Here is a 21,328-nt window from a genome sequence, read left to right on the forward strand (position 1 = left end):
CCCGTCTGGGTTTTTTATTCTATTTTTTTCTTTTGTGTATTGTACTCAGTATTTTCCTTTTCAGTTAATATCATTTATATGTTGCATTTATAGCGTCTATAAATTTTGTACCTGATAGTTTGTGAATGAATACTAGTAAAGATTAGTAAATTGTACTTACTGGTCGCTTCTATTGTATATGCATCTATGTAAATAGTTGAAACGTTGATATACCGACAAATATATGTACCATCGTCACCTGACAGGAAGTTCGTAATCTTTAAATAGCATTTTTTTAAATCGTATCCACCAAGAACCATGTATTTTGACTTGTTTAAATTTGGGTTCAATTCTATTCCATATGTGTATGGTATGGAATGACCTGCATCCGATGATGATATCTTATTTGGACCAGTCCATTGGCCATTGGTCTTGTTAAAACAAGTACAGTTTAATATCAAACTATCTCCAGCTTTTACATGCAATGCATGTAGAGTTTTCTTACAGGGAATGTGACCTAAAATTAGCAAATTTATTTGTGAAGGATCGATAAGAACAAAAAAAAAAAAACGTTCTACTCAAACAGAATTATAATATTTTTCATGTATTTGTCAAAAATGAAAACTGTCTCAAAAGACATTCGTAATAATTATTACTTTATTGTTTATGTTATCTATCGCAACAAATGTATTTTTGTTTATTCGTCTATTCATATAACACAGCTATTAAACTTTGTAATGTAACATTTGTAATTAAGGGCTAATTTACCTGTTAAGTGTTTTGGACAATTTATATATGTAGAGAATCCTGTAAAATAAAAAAAAAAAATACATGAAATTTCGAAATGGAAAAATACTAAATGCTAAACTCGTTCAAAGTGTATCTACACGTCCCAATCTTCAAAATCGCCTATCTAAAATTACAACAATCGGTAACATTTTTAATAATAAGAATCGTGGTTACCATTCTATCTATAAGTGTCATGCCAACAAATGACTTACATGTCCACGTCTTTCCACCAACAATACCGTAAGGTCCACGTTTAATGGTCGCACTTTCTCCTTAGATTTTGAAACTGATATCAATTGAAAAACTAAAAGTATTATATATTTACTCACTTGAAACAAACCGGGATGTGGTATTCAGTACGTAGGTGAAACTGGACAATATTTATCTAAACGCACGCAAGTACACCTTTATAGTTTTAAAAGACCCCATAATTTCAAAAGCATCACTTATCAACACCTTAAGAAACACAATCATCCTATTAAATATTTAACAGTTCAACCTTTAGAAGTAGTTAATAAGCAGCCTGGGGAATCGCATTCTAAGCTTGTACGATCACGGAAAATAATTGAATTAAATTGGTTTAAAAAATCACTGACAGTCTATCCTCTCGGTCTAAATGATAACATCATGGGAATTGGTAATATATCAAGAACCGAATCTGCTAACATTTTGGATATAGTTTCTAAAACAGTTCGTAAAAACCTTTCTCATGGCCGTAGAATAAATCGCAACCAAAGAAAATTTCGTACAAACAATACAAATATTTCGGACCTTATTTCTATTTCAAAAAACAACGGTAGACATTATCTATTAACCAAGCTCTGTTGTTTACCTGTTAATAAATTACAATAAATTTTAGAGGATTGCAACACAATTCCATATTGCAGTCCTAAGTATGAAATCTTCCAAATTATAATTGCATATTGTTATTGTAAGCTGTTTCCCAAAATTGATCGCCTTGAAGATCACAAAAAACATTTTATTAAAATTCAATATCTCAATAAAGGTTTTGATTTTGTAAATATTTATGGTATTTTTAATGATCATTCTGTTTAAGAACAAATTCCTGGATATTTTGATAATACTGAACTCCCTCTTATTTGTTATGCTTACAAAAAATATACCCGTGAATATGTGTTTAATTATAGCGAAGTGTGTAAAGATGTAAATATCAGTGACAATATACCTACGTCATGAAATTGCAGTAAATCCGAATACATTTATGGCCCCAGTTCCCATGTTATAACAGAAGACCTTAACATCGTTCGTGATAATGAGTTGGAATCTTTCCTCAGTAAAGGACCTAAATATCGTCCCCCGTCAATTATTAATTTGAATGAGTGTCGAAACATCATCCACGACTCACTCCGTACTTACTGTTCTAAATTGATAAAACAAGAAAAAGCTGACAAGAAATCCTTAGATTCCTTTTTTTAATTCAGTAATGAACAAAGTTGATATACGTATAAAACATTTTTAAAGAACATTTTACTCCCAACAACAACAGTAATAGCCCTATTTCTCGTATCAAACATAAGCTAAAAGAATTCGCCAAGGAATTTTTTTTGTCCCAGTTGATAAGGCTGCTAATACTATCATTATTGTTTGACGTAAATTTTACATTGAGAATCTGCAAAAGGAAATCACGAAATCACCAACATTTCAACTGACTCCATTTTCGGAAAATGACAGCTGTAACAAACATAAACTTTTAGCTACTTCTTTAGAAGCAGAACCAAATACAATGAAAGTTCCAACTATGTACTGGCTTCCGAAGCTGCACAAAACACCTTACAAATATAGACTTATTTCGTCTTCAAGCCATTGTCCCACTACTAAACTATCTATTCTACTTACTAATACACAAATGGTACAATCAAAAACTTGGTAATAAATTGTTCAAATAAAGCCTTTGAAAATAGTGGAATTAATTACTTTTGGAGTGTCAAAAATTCGTTTGAAGTACTTGATAAATTGCGGACCTGTTTCTGTATTGTTATGAGTTACAATTTATCATTAAAATCAGCAAAGACCTTTTAAAACAACATCTGATTCAAAAATTTAATGACACTTTTAGATATTTGGATGATATATTGGCTCTCAATAATGACTACTTAAGTATGTACACTAAAGAGATTTATCCTGGCGAACTGACTTTAAATATAGCTAATACCAACAACGAACACTGCCCTTTTCCTGGATCTTGATATCTATATCTTTCACGGGAAGCTGAATACCAAAACTTATGATAAAAGAGATGATTTTTCATTTCCTTTTGTTAAATTTTCCGTTTTTTGATGGTGACGTTCCCTTGTCACCATCTTATGGTTTTTATAAATCTCAACTTGTTCGATTCGCTCGTGTATGGAACAACGTATTTGATTTAGACGACAGAAATCTCTGTAGTACTGAAAAATTATTACACCAGGGTTTTCGATATCACAAAATAGTCAAAACATTTACCAAATTTTATCATCGATACAAGGACATCATTCGTAAATATAAATCAACATGCAGACATCTTATACGTTCAGGTATTTCACATTCAAAATTGTATGGTAATATTCTTTACAAAGCACACAAATGTCGATACTCACTTTAAAATCTACAAATTTTTTAATCAGACTTATTAAGAAGAGATATAGTTACGATACTGTTGTCAGGTCATTGAGGATGGCATATTTTGGTATTAATATTGATTCACTCATAGGGTCTTTGCATCGGAAACAAACACATTTATTATAAAAACCAGTTGTTGGCATGATACGGGTTATGTTCTTCTCATATATTTTATGATGGTATGATACTAAATCCCTAACGGGAGGGATTGTGCTTGATTTTCATATGATGCATACATAATATTTCAATCAGTTTATTTGAGCTCTGGAGCTGGCATTTCAGTAACTGCTAGTAGTCCTTTGTTAATTTATGTATCATTGTCATTTTGCTTAGTTTCTTTTGTTACCTATTCTGACATCGGACTCGGACTTCTTTTAAACTGAGTTTTACTGTGCGTATTGCTGTGTGTTTGTTTATTCTACATTGGCTAGAGGTATAGGGGGAGGGCTGAGATGTCACAAAACATGTTTAACCCCATCGCATTTTTGCGCCTGTCCCAAGTCAGGAGCCTCTGGCCTTTGTTAGTCTTGTTTGTTTTTTTAATTTTAGTTCAGTTCTATGTTTTGGAGTTTAGTATGACGTCCATTTTCACTGAACTAGTACACTCCGGGTGCGGGAATTTCTCGCTGCGTTGAAGACCCATTGGTGGCCCTCGGCTGTTGTCTGCTCTTTGGTCGGGTTGTTGTTTCTTTGACATATTCACCATTTCCATTCTCAATTTTATGTATAGAAAGGTCTATCTGTATAACTTAGATACAGAACTGTAAAATTTGTTTATATTGATATTCATAGTACAACCGATCTGTACAAATGGCAAACCTCAAACAAGTGGCTTTCTGCTACCGTTTAAAATCTGTTTCATGCTTGAAAATAGTCTGAAGCGTCCTCCCCAGCATATTATTGTTACCTTCAGAAGATCTATCCCCTTTTAAGACGGCCATATAAAAGATTTTCATTGAATTTTCTATTATAATAGATAGTATTTGCCTCTTAAAAGTTACATATAGTTTGCCTATCAGACATACAATCTCGGTTATAACTCTTTCACAGGTCTTGAACAGATACATGTAAGAGGGTCAGGAAAAAAACCCCAATTAAACCGGCAAAGAGGTCTTTGTCAGAATTAAACAATTTTCATTTGAACTGTAAATCATAACTGTTCGTTCTAAACTATAATGATTTCTTTTATATCAATACAGTATAAAAGTAAAAAATAAGTAATAAATCTGAATTCTCCTTATTGTATATTAAAGAAAATGACAACATATACAATACTTTTTTTCGATTTCCTGTCATTTTTGCAGTAAAAATCAAATTGATTTTGATTATAATATCGGACAACATTTTCCGGGAATCAGTTCAACTACCTCGTCCAGAGAATTAGTAAAAAATTCTTTGTGCTTTTCTGTAATGAAAATTGCAAGTAGGACGTTACCACTTGACTTTTTTATCGGCCTAAATTTAAAAGCTCAATTGTACATATGATAATCAAAAAAGTTTAAATTCTAAGTGTAAGCCAATAAACATTTACCCATGTACATATGTATAAAATTCCACAATATAATTTGACCATTTATTGTCAGGAATACAATAAGTAGTTTTATTTTCACTAGTATTTGTGGCGCTCAATCCAAGTTTGTGTTGACAAAGCATATTTTGACGAGTGCATCATACTGGAATCTGTGAATTCCGCGAAATGAGACGTTATAATCTACCGCATTTTGCAAAGCAGAAAACAATGAAGCTTTAAAGTCACTATGTAGTTACGTTAGCTAATGCGCATAAACAATATAGGCTGTTTGATCTATATTTACCATTTTAACCCGTTATCAATCTGTAGTTTTATTTTAGGAATAAGATGGTAAGTAGAGCGTACTTACTTATTGCAACTACGTTATAGGCATGAATATAAACTGTTGATGAATCTATGTATTGACACTTGTATAGACCTTCGTCATCGGACACGAAGTTCATAATCTGTAACTGGTAAACTTCTGTTGATTCAAATGAACACATATTCAGTTAATATTATGGTACTACTAAACTTGAAGGTTATATTCAGGTTTGTTTTTCGAAATTAACGTAGATGAACGTCTTTTCCAAGGATCTATGACAAACGTTTCGACATCAATTCTATTATTAGATGTAAGCAACCAAAGGCCACCGTTTGTCTTTCAACAATGACGAAAACCCATATCGTATAGGTAGTTATAAAAGCCAAGAAAAACAATATGAAAAACAATTCAGACAAGACACACCGATTAAAGCAAAATAAACATCGAATACAGCAACGAACGACAGCCACTCAATTACAGGTCTCTAACTTTGGACAAGCAGAATAATGCTGGATTAATCATGTTTGTGAACGTTCAACCCTCATCATAGCCTGGGACAATGGTGAAATAGCTCAACATATATAAAAACGGTAAAATTAAGTTGGAAATAGCTTGACTTATCAGTTCGGCTAGAAAGACAAAGAGCAACTAAGAACTAAAGATGCAAACTCCTAAACTATGATTACTCACAATTACGGAATATTGAAATAACAATTGTTATAAATTATAAATATATACTGAAAGCTAGTTCAAAGCCCATAACAATTAATAAATCATGTATTCTGAGACTAATCTATTAATACATACAAATCCAAAAGTGTAATTACATTGTATGTCTGAGAAAAACGCGGCCTTCTGCGATGACAAAATATAAGTTTCATCAGGATTTAGGACCTTAAGTCTTCAAACAGTATACTTATTAATATTAAGTTATGTATGATTTGTTTACAACAAAATCAATGTCCTTACAGTTAAAGACAATATTCAAATATATTATTACAGTGTAAAACATAAAGCCTTGTATAGAATAAGTTTTAAAAGACCAATTAGTTAACATTGATTGTATTGCAACTTGCGGATTCTATAAACAACATCATGTAATGTGTTCATGCGCCTCACGTGTTTTCTTTTCTTTTCTGTTTATTCTAAATAGATTTCCGAGTTAACTACAGCTGCCTTACCCAAATGTCGTAACCACATTCCGTCCTCTTTCTGTCGATTTTGACATCAGCAAATAAACTTTATCAACAATTTGAGCAACTAGACGTGTGCCAAATGTAAAGCCGGACCTACTTACTTCTTCGCTACACACGATATCACCCTTATGTTTTGGAGGGTTCGTATTGCCTCATTTTTAATCTTTTATTTTGTGTTTGGTTGACTGTTGTTATTTTGTTTTTTGACATGGCTTTGTCAGTTTGTCTTCGACTGATGAATTTGAGAATCACTCTGGTATATTCAGCTTTTCATTCTTTTGCCTATCATTTTTAACCCAAGGCAGTTCAAATAAAACATATGAAAACCCTTCTATAGTAGTTGATATGTCAATTGTTTTGATGCATTTGTTTAAATGCCAAACTTTAGTATGCAACATGTGCCTTTTATGAAATGTGAAATGTTTATCATAGATGTGGTCATTTTGTAAATCCGATCATTACATTTCAGCATTATCGAAAATTGTACCATGCAATTCAAAATTTAGTCTTCAGTTTTATTAGAGGGAAGGTAAACTTTATACAAAATTTGAAGCTGAATCTAGACAGGCATTCCTCTAAAAGTAAAAATAAGACATACCTTCGCTTAATCTACAAGTAACCTTTCAATAGTTATATTATTATTTTGTTATTTTGTTTAAATAACCAACGTTCCCTTATCTATGCAAAGATGTTTTTATATAAAGGATAAACCACTTCAATTCCCTAGCTATAATGTACGAAACAGATAGATCTCCCCACACAATGTCCTTTTTTAGTGTATACACTATTCATTTTTTACTTAATTTTCAGTGCACTTCTTTACTAAAATATTTGTACTTTCTGAATTCTTCATTGTTTATCGAAAAAGAAAATGAGATGCACGTCAATAAGACGTCACACCAACAAAAAGGATCGTAGATCTATCGGAAGCTATTCATTCGTCAGCAAGGCACATATGTTCTTCTGTTTTACAAGCTTTAGAATAGACACATGCCACAAATAAGACTACATAGCATACATTAAAATATATAAACTATATTAATAAGGATCCAACAATTGACAACAATGCGCAAAACTAATGACGGAAAGTTGTTATTTGACCTTAACAATAATTTAACTCAAAATTTATACAGGTAGCACGGTAGTATTTCCTGGCCCATAGGGATAATGATAGCCTTTTTAGAATTTTCACCACTTTCTAACACTGACCACGGACCTACATTCGCAGTTAACAGAGGTACTTTCATTATAATATTCAGGATTAATTTGAATAAGTATGATGACCGTCTACTTATTTTTGCTATCTTTATAAACATTTAGCTACTAATGTTATAGGCCTTTAATCATGCAGTGAATACAAAACCTTTAAACATTCTCATGTTCACCTGTATGTAAAACTATTTCATATTTTTTACACCTGATTCATCCCTCAGCTTGGGAAAACATGTTCATTGTCCAATTATGGTGTTCAGGTACATAAGTAGAGTAAATAAAGAGCAACCTAGTCCCCGTAGAGTAAATACTAACGTGCCTACTTTACATAGCGAATATCTAGTTTAAATAAAATGCTGGTACACTTAAGCTGGTTGGTATGAATCGTGATCAAGAATATACTGTTAAGTGTTAAATTATTGTTTTCTCCTCTAACAGCGGGGCGAAATGTGTGTGAAGTTAGCAGCCGGTTCGTTATTCGATATTCGATATTCAATATCCAACCGGCTGCTAGCAGTCGGTTGGATATTCAAAATTAAGTTGAAAATCATAAAAAAATTAAATACTTGATAACATTAAAAGCACGATTTTCATAGTTAAGAGGACTGATAAGATACGTAGGAAATCGTTTAATGACCTCTTCAAGCTGTCGTAAATTCTCGTTGTCCTCGAATATAAACCCTTTTCTAAGTTGCATATTTTTCTTTCTGTAATATAGATTTTTATCAATAAAACAACTTCAGATATGTACTTTTATATATGATATTTCTTAAAACAAAAAGAAAAACCTATAACTTTAGAAACATTTAGAAATATAAAAAAAAATATTTATGGAAAGCCCAAAAAATAAATATATATTGAAAACCTACCTGAGACCGCTTAAATGAGGGTGAGACCCCCCTGGTCTTTCAATGTCCATAAAATTCAACTTAATCATAGACTCTGTATATGTAAAGGTTGTATTAGAAGAATTTCCCAGAATAATGTCATCTTCGATATCTACGGAGGGCTTAGATTGTCACTTTTCAGCTAAAAATTGTCAAAATTTTAGGACAAAGGGCACAGGGCAATGGTGAGAGCCCCTGATCTCTCAATCTTTCTAATATTATGCAGACATTTAGTTAATAGGTAGATACAAACGTGACTAAAAGGAATTTGGGTACACTTCCTGTCTTCTATGTTTACGGCGCGCCCAAAGTGCCAGTTGGATATTCAAAATATATAGTGAAAACCTACCTGAGACCGCTTAAATGAGGGTGAGACCCCCCTGGTCTTTCAATGTCCATAAAATTCAACTTAATCATAGACTCTGTATATGTAAAGGTTGTATTAGAAGAATTTCCCAGAATAATGTCATCTTCGATATCTACGGAGGGCTTAGATTGTCACTTTTCAGCTAAAAATTGTCAAAATTTTAGGACAAAGGGCACAGGGCAATGGTGAGAGCCCCCTGATCTCTCAATCTTTCTAATATTATGCAGACATTTAGTTAATAGGTAGATACAAACGTGACTAAAAGGAATTTGGGTACACTTCCTGTCTTCTATGTTTACGGCGCGCCCAAAGTGCCAGTTGGATATTCAAAATATATAGTGAAAACCTACCTGAGACCGCTTAAATGAGGGTGAGACCCCCCTGGTCTTTCAATGTCCATAAAATTCAACTTAATCATAGACTCTGTATATGTAAAGGTTGTATTAGAAGAATTTCCCAGAATAATGTCATCTTCGATATCTACGGAGGGCTTAGATTGTCACTTTTCAGCTAAAAATTGTCAAAATTTTAGGACAAAGGGCACAGGGCAATGGTGAGAGCCCCCTGATCTCTCAATCTTTCTAATATTATGCAGACATTTAGTTAATAGGTAGATACAAACGTGACTAAAAGGAATTTGGGTACACTTCCTGTCTTCTATGTTTACGGCGCGCCCAAAGTGCCAGTTGGATATTCAAAATATATAGTGAAAACCTACCTGAGACCGCTTAAATGAGGGTGAGACCCCCCTGGTCTTTCAATGTCCATAAAATTCAACTTAATCATAGACTCTGTATATGTAAAGGTTGTATTAGAAGAATTTCCCAGAATAATGTCATCTTCGATATCTACGGAGGGCTTAGATTGTCACTTTTCAGCTAAAAATTGTCAAAATTTTAGGACAAAGGGCACAGGGCAATGGTGAGAGCCCCCTGATCTCTCAATCTTTCTAATATTATGCAGACATTTAGTTAATAGGTAGATACAAACGTGACTAAAAGGAATTTGGGTACACTTCCTGTCTTCTATGTTTACGGCGCGCCCAAAGTGCCAGTTGGATATTCAAAATATATAGTGAAAACCTACCTGAGACCGCTTAAATGAGGGTGAGACCCCCCTGGTCTTTCAATGTCCATAAAATTCAACTTAATCATAGACTCTGTATATGTAAAGGTTGTATTAGAAGAATTTCCCAGAATAATGTCATCTTCGATATCTACGGAGGGCTTAGATTGTCACTTTTCAGCTAAAAATTGTCAAAATTTTAGGACAAAGGGCACAGGGCAATGGTGAGAGCCCCCTGATCTCTCAATCTTTCTAATATTATGCAGACATTTAGTTAATAGGTAGATACAAACGTGACTAAAAGGAATTTGGGTACACTTCCTGTCTTCTATGTTTACGGCGCGCCCAAAGTGCCAGTTGGATATTCAAAATATATAGTGAAAACCTACCTGAGACCGCTTAAATGAGGGTGAGACCCCCCTGGTCTTTCAATGTCCATAAAATTCAACTTAATCATAGACTCTGTATATGTAAAGGTTGTATTAGAAGAATTTCCCAGAATAATGTCATCTTCGATATCTACGGAGGGCTTAGATTGTCACTTTTCAGCTAAAAATTGTCAAAATTTTAGGACAAAGGGCACAGGGCAATGGTGAGAGCCCCCTGATCTCTCAATCTTTCTAATATTATGCAGACATTTAGTTAATAGGTAGATACAAACGTGACTAAAAGGAATTTGGGTACACTTCCTGTCTTCTATGTTTACGGCGCGCCCAAAGTGCCAGTTGGATATTCAAAATATATAGTGAAAACCTACCTGAGACCGCTTAAATGAGGGTGAGACCCCCCTGGTCTTTCAATGTCCATAAAATTCAACTTAATCATAGACTCTGTATATGTAAAGGTTGTATTAGAAGAATTTCCCAGAATAATGTCATCTTCGATATCTACGGAGGGCTTAGATTGTCACTTTTCAGCTAAAAATTGTCAAAATTTTAGGACAAAGGGCACAGGGCAATGGTGAGAGCCCCCTGATCTCTCAATCTTTCTAATATTATGCAGACATTTAGTTAATAGGTAGATACAAACGTGACTAAAAGGAATTTGGGTACACTTCCTGTCTTCTATGTTTACGGCGCGCCCAAAGTGCCAGTTGGATATTCAAAATATATAGTGAAAACCTACCTGAGACCGCTTAAATGAGGGTGAGACCCCCCTGGTCTTTCAATGTCCATAAAATTCAACTTAATCATAGACTCTGTATATGTAAAGGTTGTATTAGAAGAATTTCCCAGAATAATGTCATCTTCGATATCTACGGAGGGCTTAGATTGTCACTTTTCAGCTAAAAATTGTCAAAATTTTAGGACAAAGGGCACAGGGCAATGGTGAGAGCCCCCTGATCTCTCAATCTTTCTAATATTATGCAGACATTTAGTTAATAGGTAGATACAAACGTGACTAAAAGGAATTTGGGTACACTTCCTGTCTTCTATGTTTACGGCGCGCCCAAAGTGCCAGTTGGATATTCAAAATATATAGTGAAAACCTACCTGAGACCGCTTAAATGAGGGTGAGACCCCCCTGGTCTTTCAATGTCCATAAAATTCAACTTAATCATAGACTCTGTATATGTAAAGGTTGTATTAGAAGAATTTCCCAGAATAATGTCATCTTCGATATCTACGGAGGGCTTAGATTGTCACTTTTCAGCTAAAAATTGTCAAAATTTTAGGACAAAGGGCACAGGGCAATGGTGAGAGCCCCCTGATCTCTCAATCTTTCTAATATTATGCAGACATTTAGTTAATAGGTAGATACAAACGTGACTAAAAGGAATTTGGGTACACTTCCTGTCTTCTATGTTTACGGCGCGCCCAAAGTGCCAGTTGGATATTCAAAATATATAGTGAAAACCTACCTGAGACCGCTTAAATGAGGGTGAGACCCCCCTGGTCTTTCAATGTCCATAAAATTCAACTTAATCATAGACTCTGTATATGTAAAGGTTGTATTAGAAGAATTTCCCAGAATAATGTCATCTTCGATATCTACGGAGGGCTTAGATTGTCACTTTTCAGCTAAAAATTGTCAAAATTTTAGGACAAAGGGCACAGGGCAATGGTGAGAGCCCCCTGATCTCTCAATCTTTCTAATATTATGCAGACATTTAGTTAATAGGTAGATACAAACGTGACTAAAAGGAATTTGGGTACACTTCCTGTCTTCTATGTTTACGGCGCGCCCAAAGTGCCAGTTGGATATTCAAAATATATAGTGAAAACCTACCTGAGACCGCTTAAATGAGGGTGAGACCCCCCTGGTCTTTCAATGTCCATAAAATTCAACTTAATCATAGACTCTGTATATGTAAAGGTTGTATTAGAAGAATTTCCCAGAATAATGTCATCTTCGATATCTACGGAGGGCTTAGATTGTCACTTTTCAGCTAAAAATTGTCAAAATTTTAGGACAAAGGGCACAGGGCAATGGTGAGAGCCCCCTGATCTCTCAATCTTTCTAATATTATGCAGACATTTAGTTAATAGGTAGATACAAACGTGACTAAAAGGAATTTGGGTACACTTCCTGTCTTCTATGTTTACGGCGCGCCCAAAGTGCCAGTTGGATATTCAAAATATATAGTGAAAACCTACCTGAGACCGCTTAAATGAGGGTGAGACCCCCCTGGTCTTTCAATGTCCATAAAATTCAACTTAATCATAGACTCTGTATATGTAAAGGTTGTATTAGAAGAATTTCCCAGAATAATGTCATCTTCGATATCTACGGAGGGCTTAGATTGTCACTTTTCAGCTAAAAATTGTCAAAATTTTAGGACAAAGGGCACAGGGCAATGGTGAGAGCCCCCTGATCTCTCAATCTTTCTAATATTATGCAGACATTTAGTTAATAGGTAGATACAAACGTGACTAAAAGGAATTTGGGTACACTTCCTGTCTTCTATGTTTACGGCGCGCCCAAAGTGCCAGTTGGATATTCAAAATATATAGTGAAAACCTACCTGAGACCGCTTAAATGAGGGTGAGACCCCCCTGGTCTTTCAATGTCCATAAAATTCAACTTAATCATAGACTCTGTATATGTAAAGGTTGTATTAGAAGAATTTCCCAGAATAATGTCATTTTCGATATCTACGGAGGGCTTAGATTGTCACTTTTCAGCTAAAAATTGTCAAAATTTTAGGACAAAGGGCACAGGGCAATGGTGAGAGCCCCCTGATCTCTCAATCTTTCTAATATTATGCAGACATTTAGTTAATAGGTAGATACAAACGTGACTAAAAGGAATTTGGGTACACTTCCTGTCTTCTATGTTTACGGCGCGCCCAAAGTGCCAGTTGGATATTCAAAATATATAGTGAAAACCTACCTGAGACCGCTTAAATGAGGGTGAGACCCCCCTGGTCTTTCAATGTCCATAAAATTCAACTTAATCATAGACTCTGTATATGTAAAGGTTGTATTAGAAGAATTTCCCAGAATAATGTCATCTTCGATATCTACGGAGGGCTTAGATTGTCACTTTTCAGCTAAAAATTGTCAAAATTTTAGGACAAAGGGCACAGGGCAATGGTGAGAGCCCCCTGATCTCTCAATCTTTCTAATATTATGCAGACATTTAGTTAATAGGTAGATACAAACGTGACTAAAAGGAATTTGGGTACACTTCCTGTCTTCTATGTTTACGGCGCGCCCAAAGTGCCAGTTGGATATTCAAAATATATAGTGAAAACCTACCTGAGACCGCTTAAATGAGGGTGAGACCCCCCTGGTCTTTCAATGTCCATAAAATTCAACTTAATCATAGACTCTGTATATGTAAAGGTTGTATTAGAAGAATTTCCCAGAATAATGTCATCTTCGATATCTACGGAGGGCTTAGATTGTCACTTTTCAGCTAAAAATTGTCAAAATTTTAGGACAAAGGGCACAGGGCAATGGTGAGAGCCCCCTGATCTCTCAATCTTTCTAATATTATGCAGACATTTAGTTAATAGGTAGATACAAACGTGACTAAAAGGAATTTGGGTACACTTCCTGTCTTCTATGTTTACGGCGCGCCCAAAGTGCCAGTTGGATATTCAAAATATATAGTGAAAACCTACCTGAGACCGCTTAAATGAGGGTGAGACCCCCCTGGTCTTTCAATGTCCATAAAATTCAACTTAATCATAGACTCTGTATATGTAAAGGTTGTATTAGAAGAATTTCCCAGAATAATGTCATCTTCGATATCTACGGAGGGCTTAGATTGTCACTTTTCAGCTAAAAATTGTCAAAATTTTAGGACAAAGGGCACAGGGCAATGGTGAGAGCCCCCTGATCTCTCAATCTTTCTAATATTATGCAGACATTTAGTTAATAGGTAGATACAAACGTGACTAAAAGGAATTTGGGTACACTTCCTGTCTTCTATGTTTACGGCGCGCCCAAAGTGCCAGTTGGATATTCAAAATATATAGTGAAAACCTACCTGAGACCGCTTAAATGAGGGTGAGACCCCCCTGGTCTTTCAATGTCCATAAAATTCAACTTAATCATAGACTCTGTATATGTAAAGGTTGTATTAGAAGAATTTCCCAGAATAATGTCATCTTCGATATCTACGGAGGGCTTAGATTGTCACTTTTCAGCTAAAAATTGTCAAAATTTTAGGACAAAGGGCACAGGGCAATGGTGAGAGCCCCCTGATCTCTCAATCTTTCTAATATTATGCAGACATTTAGTTAATAGGTAGATACAAACGTGACTAAAAGGAATTTGGGTACACTTCCTGTCTTCTATGTTTACGGCGCGCCCAAAGTGCCAGTTGGATATTCAAAATATATAGTGAAAACCTACCTGAGACCGCTTAAATGAGGGTGAGACCCCCCTGGTCTTTCAATGTCCATAAAATTCAACTTAATCATAGACTCTGTATATGTAAAGGTTGTATTAGAAGAATTTCCCAGAATAATGTCATCTTCGATATCTACGGAGGGCTTAGATTGTCACTTTTCAGCTAAAAATTGTCAAAATTTTAGGACAAAGGGCACAGGGCAATGGTGAGAGCCCCCTGATCTCTCAATCTTTCTAATATTATGCAGACATTTAGTTAATAGGTAGATACAAACGTGACTAAAAGGAATTTGGGTACACTTCCTGTCTTCTATGTTTACGGCGCGCCCAAAGTGCCAGTTGGATATTCAAAATATATAGTGAAAACCTACCTGAGACCGCTTAAATGAGGGTGAGACCCCCCTGGTCTTTCAATGTCCATAAAATTCAACTTAATCATAGACTCTGTATATGTAAAGGTTGTATTAGAAGAATTTCCCAGAATAATGTCATCTTCGATATCTACGGAGGGCTTAGATTGTCACTTTTCAGCTAAAAATTGTCAAAATTTTAGGACAAAGGGCACAGGGCAATGGTGAGAGCCCCCTGATCTCTCAATCTTTCTAATATTATGCAGACATTTAGTTAATAGGTGGATACAAACGTGACTAAAAGGAATTTGGGTACACTTCCTGTCTTCTATGTTTACGGCGCGCCCAAAGTGCCAGTTGGATATTCAAAATATATAGTGAAAACCTACCTGAGACCGCTTAAATGAGGGTGAGACCCCCCTGGTCTTTCAATGTCCATAAAATTCAACTTAATCATAGACTCTGTATATGTAAAGGTTGTATTAGAAGAATTTCCCAGAATAATGTCATCTTCGATATCTACGGAGGGCTTAGATTGTCACTTTTCAGCTAAAAATTGTCAAAATTTTAGGACAAAGGGCACAGGGCAATGGTGAGAGCCCCCTGATCTCTCAATCTTTCTAATATTATGCAGACATTTAGTTAATAGGTAGATACAAACGTGACTAAAAGGAATTTGGGTACACTTCCTGTCTTCTATGTTTACGGCGCGCCCAAAGTGCCAGTTGGATATTCAAAATATATAGTGAAAACCTACCTGAGACCGCTTAAATGAGGGTGAGACCCCCCTGGTCTTTCAATGTCCATAAAATTCAACTTAATCATAGACTCTGTATATGTAAAGGTTGTATTAGAAGAATTTCCCAGAATAATGTCATCTTCGATATCTACGGAGGGCTTAGATTGTCACTTTTCAGCTAAAAATTGTCAAAATTTTAGGACAAAGGGCACAGGGCAATGGTGAGAGCCCCCTGATCTCTCAATCTTTCTAATATTATGCAGACATTTAGTTAATAGGTAGATACAAACGTGACTAAAAGGAATTTGGGTACACTTCCTGTCTTCTATGTTTACGGCGCGCCCAAAGTGCCAGTTGGATATTCAAAATATATAGTGAAAACCTACCTGAGACCGCTTAAATGAGGGTGAGACCCCCCTGGTCTTTCAATGTCCATAAAATTCAACTTAATCATAGACTCTGTATATGTAAAGGTTGTATTAGAAGAATTTCCCAGAATAATGTCATCTTCGATATCTACGGAGGGCTTAGATTGTCACTTTTCAGCTAAAAATTGTCAAAATTTTAGGACAAAGGGCACAGGGCAATGGTGAGAGCCCCCTGATCTCTCAATCTTTCTAATATTATGCAGACATTTAGTTAATAGGTAGATACAAACGTGACTAAAAGGAATTTGGGTACACTTCCTGTCTTCTATGTTTACGGCGCGCCCAAAGTGCCAGTTGGATATTCAAAATATATAGTGAAAACCTACCTGAGACCGCTTAAATGAGGGTGAGACCCCCCTGGTCTTTCAATGTCCATAAAATTCAACTTAATCATAGACTCTGTATATGTAAAGGTTGTATTAGAAGAATTTCCCAGAATAATGTCATCTTCGATATCTACGGAGGGCTTAGATTGTCACTTTTCAGCTAAAAATTGTCAAAATTTTAGGACAAAGGGCACAGGGCAATGGTGAGAGCCCCCTGATCTCTCAATCTTTCTAATATTATGCAGACATTTAGTTAATAGGTAGATACAAACGTGACTAAAAGGAATTTGGGTACACTTCCTGTCTTCTATGTTTACGGCGCGCCCAAAGTGCCAGTTGGATATTCAAAATATATAGTGAAAACCTACCTGAGACCGCTTAAATGAGGGTGAGACCCCCCTGGTCTTTCAATGTCCATAAAATTCAACTTAATCATAGACTCTGTATATGTAAAGGTTGTATTAGAAGAATTTCCCAGAATAATGTCATCTTCGATATCTACGGAGGGCTTAGATTGTCACTTTTCAGCTAAAAATTGTCAAAATTTTAGGACAAAGGGCACAGGGCAATGGTGAGAGCCCCCTGATCTCTCAATCTTTCTAATATTATGCAGACATTTAGTTAATAGGTAGATACAAACGTGACTAAAAGGAATTTGGGTACACTTCCTGTCTTCTATGTTTACGGCGCGCCCAAAGTGCCAGTTGGATATTCAAAATATATAGTGAAAACCTACCTGAGACCGCTTAAATGAGGGTGAGACCCCCCTGGTCTTTCAATGTCCATAAAATTCAACTTAATCATAGACTCTGTATATGTAAAGGTTGTATTAGAAGAATTTCCCAGAATAATGTCATCTTCGATATCTACGGAGGGCTTAGATTGTCACTTTTCAGCTAAAAATTGTCAAAATTTTAGGACAAAGGGCACAGGGCAATGGTGAGAGCCCCCTGATCTCTCAATCTTTCTAATATTATGCAGACATTTAGTTAATAGGTAGATACAAACGTGACTAAAAGGAATTTGGGTACACTTCCTGTCTTCTATGTTTACGGCGCGCCCAAAGTGCCAGTTGGATATTCAAAATATATAGTGAAAACCTACCTGAGACCGCTTAAATGAGGGTGAGACCCCCCTGGTCTTTCAATGTCCATAAAATTCAACTTAATCATAGACTCTGTATATGTAAAGGTTGTATTAGAAGAATTTCCCAGAATAATGTCATCTTCGATATCTACGGAGGGCTTAGATTGTCACTTTTCAGCTAAAAATTGTCAAAATTTTAGGACAAAGGGCACAGGGCAATGGTGAGAGCCCCCTGATCTCTCAATCTTTCTAATATTATGCAGACATTTAGTTAATAGGTAGATACAAACGTGACTAAAAGGAATTTGGGTACACTTCCTGTCGTCTATGTTTACGGCGCGCCCAAAGTGCCAGTTGGATATTCAAAATATATAGTGAAAACCTACCTGAGACCGCTTAAATGAGGGTGAGACCCCCCTGGTCTTTCAATGTCCATAAAATTCAACTTAATCATAGACTCTGTATATGTAAAGGTTGTATTAGAAGAATTTCCCAGAATAATGTCATCTTCGATATCTACGGAGGGCTTAGATTGTCACTTTTCAGCTAAAAATTGTCAAAATTTTAGGACAAAGGGCACAGGGCAATGGTGAGAGCCCCCTGATCTCTCAATCTTTCTAATATTATGCAGACATTTAGTTAATAGGTAGATACAAACGTGACTAAAAGGAATTTGGGTACACTTTCTGTCTTCTATGTTTACGGCGCGCCCAAAGTGCCAGTTGGATATTCAAAATATATAGTGAAAACCTACCTGAGACCGCTTAAATGAGGGTGAGACCCCCCTGGTCTTTCAATGTCCATAAAATTCAACTTAATCATAGACTCTGTATATGTAAAGGTTGTATTAGAAGAATTTCCCAGAATAATGTCATCTTCGATATCTACGGAGGGCTTAGATTGTCACTTTTCAGCTAAAAATTGTCAAAATTTTAGGACAAAGGGCACAGGGCAATGGTGAGAGCCCCCTGATCTCTCAATCTTTCTAATATTATGCAGACATTTAGTTAATAGGTAGATACAAACGTGACTAAAAGGAATTTGGGTACACTTCCTGTCTTCTATGTTTACGGCGCGCCCAAAGTGCCAGTTGGATATTCAAAATATATAGTGAAAACCTACCTGAGACCGCTTAAATGAGGGTGAGACCCCCCTGGTCTTTCAATGTCCATAAAATTCAACTTAATCATAGACTCTGTATATGTAAAGGTTGTATTAGAAGAATTTCCCAGAATAATGTCATCTTCGATATCTACGGAGGGCTTAGATTGTCACTTTTCAGCTAAAAATTGTCAAAATTTTAGGACAAAGGGCACAGGGCAATGGTGAGAGCCCCCTGATCTCTCAATCTTTCTAATATTATGCAGACATTTAGTTAATAGGTAGATACAAACGTGACTAAAAGGAATTTGGGTACACTTCCTGTCTTCTATGTTTACGGCGCGCCCAAAGTGCCAGTTGGATATTCAAAATATATAGTGAAAACCTACCTGAGACCGCTTAAATGAGGGTGAGACCCCCCTGGTCTTTCAATGTCCATAAAATTCAACTTAATCATAGACTCTGTATATGTAAAGGTTGTATTAGAAGAATTTCCCAGAATAATGTCATCTTCGATATCTACGGAGGGCTTAGATTGTCACTTTTCAGCTAAAAATTGTCAAAATTTTAGGACAAAGGGCACAGGGCAATGGTGAGAGCCCCCTGATCTCTCAATCTTTCTAATATTATGCAGACATTTAGTTAATAGGTAGATACAAACGTGACTAAAAGGAATTTGGGTACACTTCCTGTCTTCTATGTTTACGGCGCGCCCAAAGTGCCAGTTGGATATTCAAAATATATAGTGAAAACCTACCTGAGACCGCTTAAATGAGGGTGAGACCCCCCTGGTCTTTCAATGTCCATAAAATTCAACTTAATCATAGACTCTGTATATGTAAAGGTTGTATTAGAAGAATTTCCCAGAATAATGTCATCTTCGATATCTACGGAGGGCTTAGATTGTCACTTTTCAGCTAAAAATTGTCAAAATTTTAGGACAAAGGGCACAGGGCAATGGTGAGAGCCCCCTGATCTCTCAATCTTTCTAATATTATGCAGACATTTAGTTAATAGGTAGATACAAACGTGACTAAAAGGAATTTGGGTACACTTCCTGTCGTCTATGTTTACGGCGCGCCCAAAGTGCCAGTTGGATATTCAAAATATATAGTGAAAACCTACCTGAGACCGCTTAAATGAGGGTGAGACCCCCCTGGTCTTTCAATGTCCATAAAATTCAACTTAATCATAGACTCTGTATATGTAAAGGTTGTATTAGAAGAATTTCCCAGAATAATGTCATCTTCGATATCTACGGAGGGCTTAGATTGTCACTTTTCAGCTAAAAATTGTCAAAATTTTAGGACAAAGGGCACAGGGCAATGGTGAGAGCCCCCTGATCTCTCAATCTTTCTAATATTATGCAGACATTTAGTTAATAGGTAGATACAAACGTGACTAAAAGGAATTTGGGTACACTTCCTGTCGTCTATGTTTACGGCGCGCCCAAAGTGCCAGTTGGATATTCAAAATATATAGTGAAAACCTACCTGAGACCGCTTAAATGAGGGTGAGACCCCCCTGGTCTTTCAATGTCCATAAAATTCAACTTAATCATAGACTCTGTATATGTAAAGGTTGTATTAGAAGAATTTCCCAGAATAATGTCATCTTCGATATCTACGGAGGGCTTAGATTGTCACTTTTCAGCTAAAAATTGTCAAAATTTTAGGACAAAGGGCACAGGGCAATGGTGAGAGCCCCCTGATCTCTCAATCTTTCTAATATTATGCAGACATTTAGTTAATAGGTAGATACAAACGTGACTAAAAGGAATTTGGGTACACTTCCTGTCTTCTATGTTTACGGCGCGCCCAAAGTGCCAGTTGGATATTCAAAATATATAGTGAAAACCTACCTGAGACCGCTTAAATGAGGGTGAGACCCCCCTGGTCTTTCAATGTCCATAAAATTCAACTTAATCATAGACTCTGTATATGTAAAGGTTGTATTAGAAGAATTTCCCAGAATAATGTCATCTTCGATATCTACGGAGGGCTTAGATTGTCACTTTTCAGCTAAAAATTGTCAAAATTTTAGGACAAAGGGCACAGGGCAATGGTGAGAGCCCCCTGATCTCTCAATCTTTCTAATATTATGCAGACATTTAGTTAATAGGTAGATACAAACGTGACTAAAAGGAATTTGGGTACACTTCCTGTCTTCTATGTTTACGGCGCGCCCAAAGTGCCAGTTGGATATTCAAAATATATAGTGAAAACCTACCTGAGACCGCTTAAATGAGGGTGAGACCCCCCTGGTCTTTCAATGTCCATAAAATTCAACTTAATCATAGACTCTGTATATGTAAAGGTTGTATTAGAAGAATTTCCCAGAATAATGTCATCTTCGATATCTACGGAGGGCTTAGATTGTCACTTTTCAGCTAAAAATTGTCAAAATTTTAGGACAAAGGGCACAGGGCAATGGTGAGAGCCCCCTGATCTCTCAATCTTTCTAATATTATGCAGACATTTAGTTAATAGGTAGATACAAACGTGACTAAAAGGAATTTGGGTACACTTCCTGTCGTCTATGTTTACG

This window comes from Mytilus californianus, unplaced genomic scaffold, assembly GCF_021869535.1.
Source record: "Mytilus californianus isolate M0D057914Y unplaced genomic scaffold, xbMytCali1.0.p SCAF_34, whole genome shotgun sequence".
NCBI lineage: Eukaryota > Metazoa > Mollusca > Bivalvia > Mytilida > Mytilidae > Mytilus > Mytilus californianus.